We start from the raw sequence: 8417 nt of genomic DNA, 5'->3' as shown, positions 1-8417 counted from the left end.
GGAATCATTCCCTTTGCCATGGTAAGAACCTGCTGCTGCTCCCTTTTCCTGAATGTTTCTGTTGATGCTCGTTAGTATTCCAGGGAATGGGAGCCTTTTTATTATGAGCTGCTTCCTATGCACCTGCTGCAAGTGATTTAAATGCAAAAAATACATTTCAATAATATTTTATTTACCTGATGTTCCATAATGGCTCCTTGGAAACCATTTGGGTCTTTTGTGAAAATCCTTTCCCGTTTGTGGGTTATTGGCCTGGTTCATGGAAATTGCTCCTCTGGAGCTGTTGTCTTCTGCTGTGAGAATGGGACTGCCACAGCTCTGAGGGTAAATGTTGGCATTAGTGGGGACATTGAAATAAATGTTGGCATTAGTGGGGACATTGAAATAAATTAGCATTGCCTGTGTGGGAAAGTTCATTGCTAAACCAAACAACTGGACTGTTTGCTGCTCATTTTCCCCAAAAGAGCCAAACAGTCCAGTGAGCTGCAAAGTGTCAATTTAATAAAAGGCTTGGTTTGAGTTGCACAGAAAGGATAAAATACTTCCTGAAGATGGAGGTGTCCTGCAGGGTTAAGGTGGACGTGTGCAGAAAGCTTGAAGCTGATGATTTATTTAAGAAATGCAAATATCTCCTGGTAAAATCAGAGGCACCTTTTCTAGAAGGGACCTTTGACCTGTGTTTGGGCCTGGTGGGCTTTTTAGTCCCAGAGTTTTACACATGAACAAGGATTTCAGTGGGGAAATTCAGGTGTAAAACCAGAGAAACAGCCAGAGAGTCTGGATGTTCCAGCACTTCCCTCAGAAACACCCACCCTTTTTTTACTTGTTTCCTCATGAACCTTTGCCCTTCCTTTCTGACTCAATGTGTGCTGATTTTCTTTCTATTACAATATATAAACAGCAAAATATTGGTGTTTTCCTCTGCATGACCAGAAGCAAGGAAAGATGCTTGTAATGGAAACAAGGCCCCCAAATAATTTTAATTTCCATTTCCCACTGCCAAAGGCGACACTTGGCAGCCCAGTGATAAAGAAGAAATTACAGAAAAGTCAATAGAGAATTTTCTTCTATTCCCATTTTTTTTTTCTTTTTTGAAGAATGTAGGAGATGAAAGAAAGGTGGAGAAATTAGCTGGAAAATCCTCCAAATTAAAATGAACTTTAATTCTCAAATAATTCATTTCAATTTGAATGATCCTCCTATAATAAATCTCAGTTGTATTTATGGACATACTCAGTGAATTCCACATATGTAAATAAATAAAACTTTTGCAATAATGAGAGGAACTAAAACAAAATTTCATTTTGAAGGAGAACCTGCTTTCTGCACCACCTCACAGTTCTCCCCAGCTCCTTGAGCTCCCAGTAATTGAAACATCCAGTCTCAGCAATTTTCTGTGACCTGAAACACATAAAATACATGAAATCTATCATCCTGTAGCTGCCAAAGTATTTTCTACTAAAAAAGGATTTGAATGGGCCTGCTTGCACAGGGGAAATAAATAAATGCTAATTCCTAAAACTCTGTGCAAATTAACAAATGAGCTTTTCCTAAAGTACTCTGTTATTATTTAGTATTTATGTAGTGTTTTATATTTTCAGAACTCTTTGCAGACATTAATTAATCAGACCTGAATAAACTAAGCTTGATGAGAATAGAAAATGAAATGAAGTCACACTTACTTAGTTTTACCTGTTTCTGCATGACTTCTAAGTCCCCTTTTATATTCTTAAAGTACTTTCCAAAACAATCTTACAATGCTCTTACTTATTATCTCTAGAAGCTATTTTGGTTAGAAAAGAGGTAGAATTTATACCTTTAGGAACAAGTGGCAGCAGGGATGAGTGGCTTTGAAGGCTGTAAATGCTGTTTTGTCACCTAAACTCTTGTTTTGTTTAGGCTGAATTAATTCAGGTAAAAAAGCAGGGATGGGAGGATTCCTTAGAAGCTGGAATATTGAACTCCTGGAGGTTTCTTTGGAGGAGAGTGGGAGGAATATTTAGTTTTATCTAAGTTTTTTGTCATTACCTCTTGAGATAAAAAGTTGCTGAGAGATTTTATCTCTAGAAATGGCTCTGGGAGCTGCTGAGGAGGGAGGTTTGGAGATCCCCACGGGTTTCTGGCTGCACCATCCTCCTGTGGGTACAAATGTGGGACCTGCTCCATTTAACATTCCAGGATCCACTGTCAGGTGCAGACATCAGCCCCTTTGCCCCTGGGAGCTTCTCTCCTCCTCCTGTTGGTGATGAAGATCTCTGCTGATTGATTCTCCCAGCATTGGTGTCCCATTGAGCACATGGAACTCCTGTCCCCAAAGCCAAGGTGATCCATTCCCATCAAACACAGCACAATAACAGACCAAGCTGAGGAAAGCACAGCCAGAGCTCTTCCTGCTTCCTCTGTTCTGCTACAGAATATCAGGGGGAAAATCTGATTTTCTTCTTCTGCCGTTACCATTGCTGACTTTAAACACAGCAGGTGATTATTTTAAAATAAGGCTTAGGCACTGAAATAGGATGGGAGTTGTGAATCTGGTTGATGTCTGATGCAGCAGAAGGTGTGTTTTAGGCATCCAGAAGGTCCAGCAGAACATTCTAAAGTTGGATCTGAGCTAGACAGCTTGATTTGTCTTAATATAAAAATGTGATATAATAATCTTGCAAAGTGGAAGTGGATGTCCTGCTAATTACAGAAGCTGATAGCACAGATAAATCTGTTCTGTCCAGTGATGATATAATTCTGTAATTCTCAGTTACTGCTCTTGATCTAGGCAGGCATCATCTGCAATTTCCACAGCTCTGGAGAGTTGCTGGTAGCAAGGTCAGCAGTGGAGTCTGACACTCCTGGGATGCAAAAAACAAACACTTCCCCAGCTTTGGGTCTGTCATCCAGGTTTCTGTCACTAACAACTGTGATTTGATTAATCTGTTATCTAACCAACACTTGGCAAAAATATAAAGAAAAAGAGAAAAAAATTAAAATCCAGGTTTTTTACAGAGTTTCCAGGCAACCAGGAACTTAGTTAAAGTAAAGAACAAGACATTGAAGAGATGTATTTTAACTGGTTTTTATAAGAAGGCTCCAGCTGAGGCTGAAGGCTTGAGGAACAATAGATTTAATCATAGAAAAATACCTGGTGTTGTCTTTTTATCTGGGAAAACGATGGCTTGGTCTGTGACTGGCAGTGCTGCTCTTTTAGATGTCCATGCTGCAAATCCTCTCTCTGGTGTAGGAAGGGAATTGTGAGTCCCAGACTGTCATTATTCCAAAGCTTTTTCCAAATGCAACAATCAATATTTCCCCAGGACTTTGTGCCCCTCAGCCCCAAACATTTATTTCCTATAAGTATTTGAACTGTGTCTTCAGGAATTTTGTTTTCTCCCCCAAAACTGGGAGCTATTGGTTGAGTAATGGTTTCCTGACCTTGTGAATCACTTAAATAGGAGCTTGGATAATCACATTTCTGGTTGATGCCAGACAAGAACACCCAGAAAAATTGTCCTTAAATGTGCCCATTTCTGTAACTCAGAACTGGGATTGCTGAGAGCAACACTTGGCTGATTTGTTCAAGAAAAAAAACTTGAAAGAATTTATTTTTCCTACAGAAATCATGGTTTGCTAATGGAATTTATATTCAGACACCAATTAAAGGAGCACACTCAGCCCAAGGTGAAGCCCAGGTAAGCCCAGCTTACCTGCACCTTAAACTAAAAGGGAAAATGACAGGCTGTACCAGCTTTTCCTTTGCTTGCTCTGGTGTTGGGCATCAAAACCAAACCCACTTAATTCTGGAATATAAAAACCAGGATAGGAACAGTCATTTCCAGCAAACCCAGATGATTTACATATTTTTCAGAAGTTGGTTAAATTCATTTATGTGCAAAATCATCCCCTATGTGTTTATCCATTGCACTTAATGCATAATTCTTACTTGAAGTCACTCTGACCTTTGGCTTTGCAGTTCCTTTTTAACAGTGCCTTTCTGCTGTACTTTGCATGCAAAGGAACCTGCCCAGAATGGGATTTTGTCCTTCCCAACATTCACCATTTCACAGAAAAAAATATTTAAATGCAAATTCAATCTAGAGTTTAAAATTCTTCATCCCAGACATATTATAGGGATTATCAACATTGTTTTTAAATAAAACTGGAATCTGTGGCTCCCAGATCACAGATTTTGGTGGGAATTTTAACACTGATTAATGGCAGTGGGATTGAAGCCTCGAGCTTTCCTAAAATCCCACACTGGAAGGATTGATTTTATACTCAGAGCAAATTAACTACTGTGGAGAGAGTACAGAATAGGAAAAAAAAGATTCTTCTTTTGTATTACTTTATTTCCCATGCCCATAGTGAGTGTTTTATGTCCCTGTAGCAGAGATAGGATCTCGTGCAATTATTACCATCTCCAAATTAATTGTCATAGAGAATGAAATGGTTTTGTTTTGTCAGGCTGCTCTGAAAACCACAGGGTGAATTTTATGGATGAAATTTGAAGAGATTTCTTGAAACACATCAACCAAAACACAAAGCACTGAAGGTTTTATTAAGTTTGATCAGGGGAAGGCTTTGGCTGACTCTGGGAGAGGGATGTGTGGCAGCAGATGTGAGGAATGCCCACATGGGCTTTGGGGGATTTCAGTTTGCATTGTGATCACACACACCCCAAAATGCTGTTTTAGTCATCAAAGCTGTTTAACAGCAGCTAAACTCATTTATTTGTAGAGCTGAGGTGTTTGATTCTACTTGATTAAATGACAGAATTGGAGAATGGTTTGGGTTGGAAGGGACCCTAAAGCCCCCCCAGTGCCCCCCAGCCATGGCAGGGACACCTTTCCCTGTCCCAGGAGCTCCAGCCCCAATGTCCAGCCTGGCCTTGGGCACTGCCAGGGATCCAGGGACAGCCCCAGCTGCTCTGGGAATTCCATCCCAGCCCCTGCCCACCCTGCCAGGGAACAATTCCTGCCCAAAATCCCACCCAGCCCTGCCCTCTGGCACTGGCAGCCATTCCCTGTGTCCTGTCCCTCCATCCCTTGTCCCTCTCCAGCTCTCCCCTTGAGCCCTCTGAGCTCTCCCTGGAGCTTCTCCTGTCCAGGGGAACATTCCCAGCCTGGCTCCAGGGCAGAGGGCTCCAGCCCTGGAGCAGCTCCAGGGATCTCAGGATTCCACATGCTCTCCATGTGGCATCTCAGGAGAGCAGAGGGGCAGAATTATCTCTGTCTCCCTTCACCTGCTGCCCACACTGCTCTGGATGCAGCCCAGAATGTTCACAATCATGTACAAATATTCTATTTTGGGAGAAAAAGGCACTTTTTCTTCCTGAAGTGAAAATGTCCCATTCTGAATATGACAGACTAGAAACATTTTGGTAATGTCAGCATTATTCCTCAGTGTTCTTCCAAAAATGAAATTCCAGACAAATCTTTTCAATTTCATCAAGTGTTTCATTTTTAACTGGACTGTGTTTTCCAAAGGATATCACATTTTTTCCTCTTTCAGTCTAATTCTGGGCATCTGAAGTAGGTTTTTGGAATGGCTCAATGTGAACCATTATCCCTTTTTTCCCTCTGCTCAGTTAAACATCCTCTACCATTTAATTTCAAGAGTGAAAAAGAAAGAAACGAAAGGGAAATTTGCTATTGGTGGGACAAAAATAATGGCATTTTGAATGTTTCCATGAAAGCAATGTGACATGACAAATTTTAAGAAGCTCTGTGAATACTATTAATATTTATGATGCACTCAAGAAAACAGCTATTGTGTGCCACATCCATCAAAGATAAGAATTGTATTCTACTGTGTTGGATGATAAACATTGAATGACAATAGCTGGAGATTATATGAGGTTTTCATCCTCGTGTTTTATGCCTGCTTGAGTAAAGCACCATGTTATTCCACTGGGAACCAATAATTTGCTTTCATGAAATTTGATACACTTGCTGATACTCGTTACAATCAGAGTCCAAATTATTAATGAACATGTAGAGCAGGCTGGTGCCAAATGCTCCAGATCCTTTAGGATCGAGTCCTCCAGGCAGCATTTCCCACTATTCCACCTCTTGGAAGTCACTCTGAATCTCCCCAAATTACAGTGATTTTCTCACATATTGTCAGTTGTTTGCAGTTTGGATGAATGGAAGTGATTGTCCTGTGGATGAAGGAAGGCTGGCTTTTCCTACCCCCTGTTTGTCCTTAGAGCATTTTCCACACAGGAATGGGGCAGGATTGTCTGTGCCACAGGAGCCCTGTGCAAATGTACAAATGATGGCCTAAGTGTGGCCTAAGTGTGGCCTAAGTGTGGCCTAAGTGTGGCCAGGCTGTCCTAAGTCTGGCCTTGCTGTTCCTCTTTGTCCTGGCTGTAAAATGCAGTTTTGGAGCTCATTTATGAGCAAGCAGCACTGGGGCCAGACAAGGGGGATTTCTGTTTCCCCTCCTGCTCTTGGCACCCCTCACTCCTGTCCCCCTGCTTGACCCAAAGCTGTGGTTGCTCCTGGGATTAACCCCTTTGGCACAGGTTCTGCCCTGCCTTGCTGTGTGTGCAGGGCTCTGCAGAGAGATCACACCCATGGTGCCTCAATTCTGCACCTCACAGGCCTGGTTTGGATAATGAGCTGTGGTTTGGAACCCACTGAGGAGTTCTGGAGCAGCTTTGGGCAGGGGGTTCTAAATAAAGCTGGGTTTGGAAGAGGTAACATTTATCAGGGGTAGGAGGACACTCCTGCAGCCAGAATGATCTCAGGTTTCTCTGAGCCATGTGGACAGTTACTATTCCTAGAAAATCCTCTCCAGGGTGCACAGGCACTAAATTCTTGTTAGAAGTGAGTGTTTCCAATAATAAATGTGCAGAGGGAAATGCTAAGAGGTGTCTTCTGCTGAGCTGGGGATACCTCTGCTCCCTTAAGTTTGCTTCTTTTTATGACAGATTTTGTGATGGGAGTTGAGATTTTCTGAGGGAGGGATTTCCTGAGGATGAGGAGTGGTGGAGCCCCTGCAGGGCTGGAGTGAGGCACAGTCACCTTTCTGCCAGGGTGATATCACAGGGATGAGCTGAGCCTCCCAAAGGGCTGGGAGCAGTGCACAGCATTACCAGGACCCACACTGAGGAAAAAGCACAAAGCTTTTACTTTGTCTGCCTACAAAACTCTTGGTGTTCCTTAACAATTAGCCAATAATTTGGTTCATCTGTAAGTTTGTGCAGCGTGCTCACTCTGGTTTTATTGCCAATTAGCATTCTAGTCTTGGTCCACAGCTGACCAGCCTGTAAAGCCCTCATCAAAAGGGCATCATTTGTAAAACAGAGAAGAAATCTCCAAGATACTGAAATTACTGTTAATTAAATCAGCACATGAATATAATGGACACACATGAACAAAATGATGTTTGTTTTTGAGCTGTTCTGCTAGCTGGAGAGGAAGCATTAGTAGGAATATTTGGTAGTCAGTCTGCATTTATTATGTACAGCAAAGCGAGTCCTTTCTACATAAATTAAATTTGTATTGTGTGTATATGTGTATATGTAATACAGTATTTTTTATGTACATGCTGCAATGAAAGCTTTCCTTTTTAAACAGTCATTTGTGTTCTGCACAGCTCCTGCTCAAAGCTGTCACTGACCTCAGTGTAGTTATGTCTGATTTACATGGCCCCAGTATAGTTAGGCTTAGGAATTACTTTTCATGTAGTTTCTATTTTTTTTAATTAAATTGAAATAGCAGCATAAAGATGGAGCAGAGCAGCAATCCAAGGGCTTTGGAAGTTGTAACACAGCTATAGACAGCTATTGTGGGTGAAGAAATTTGCCTCAGCTTTAGTGAAAATGCTGAGCTGCAGCTTTATTAAATGATCAGGACCCTCCAAGCCAGAGCTTTGGGACAGCTTTGGGATATTCTGCATTGCTCAGTTCTGGAGTTTGGGAATTAGCACTTCCCAGATCTGCCCGTGGGGCTGTGGCCAAGCTGCATTTTGTGCTGGTTGGAACTTTTTTGGTGAATCTTTCAAAACCCATCCGAGGCAGAGGAGATCACTCACTCGTGGGGTGGGAGAGAGGCAGCAGCGCTGGGGAGGGCAGGGAGAGCAGGGATTGCAAATTCCAGCTGTTCCAGAGGGAATAAATGCAGCCACTGCTGTGGCTGGAGGGGAAGAAACAGATCCAGAGAGTTTTGAGGGGTGAAATTTTGGCATCCCACAAATGTGGGAACAAGGACAGGGAGAAGCTAAAAGAGTTTTGCATCATCTCTGGGATCTTGGAATTCTGGGCTGGTAAATGCATTGGAATGGCAACAACTCTCATCATTCCAGCTGCTTTCCACAGCTGGGAATATCACTGCCCAAAACCTCAGGGCCATGAGAGCAGTGGTGGTGAGGCTGCTGTGCTGGGGCTTGGGAGAGAACCCAAACCTGCCCTCCTCAATTCCTGC

At 42.3% G+C, this 8417-nt stretch overlaps 1 protein-coding gene across 1 annotated transcript in view; it reads left to right on the top strand.

Moving 5' to 3' along the window:
* Window positions 1-8417, top strand: part of TMEM132B (transmembrane protein 132B) — a 210226-nt gene that overhangs the window by 145902 nt on the left and 55907 nt on the right. The gene's annotated exons all lie outside the window — the stretch shown is intronic.

Source organism: Parus major, chromosome 15 (assembly GCF_001522545.3).
Source record: "Parus major isolate Abel chromosome 15, Parus_major1.1, whole genome shotgun sequence".
In the NCBI taxonomy this organism is placed as follows: Eukaryota; Metazoa; Chordata; class Aves; order Passeriformes; family Paridae; genus Parus; species Parus major.
This window is presented reverse-complemented; position numbering and strand designations above follow the sequence as displayed.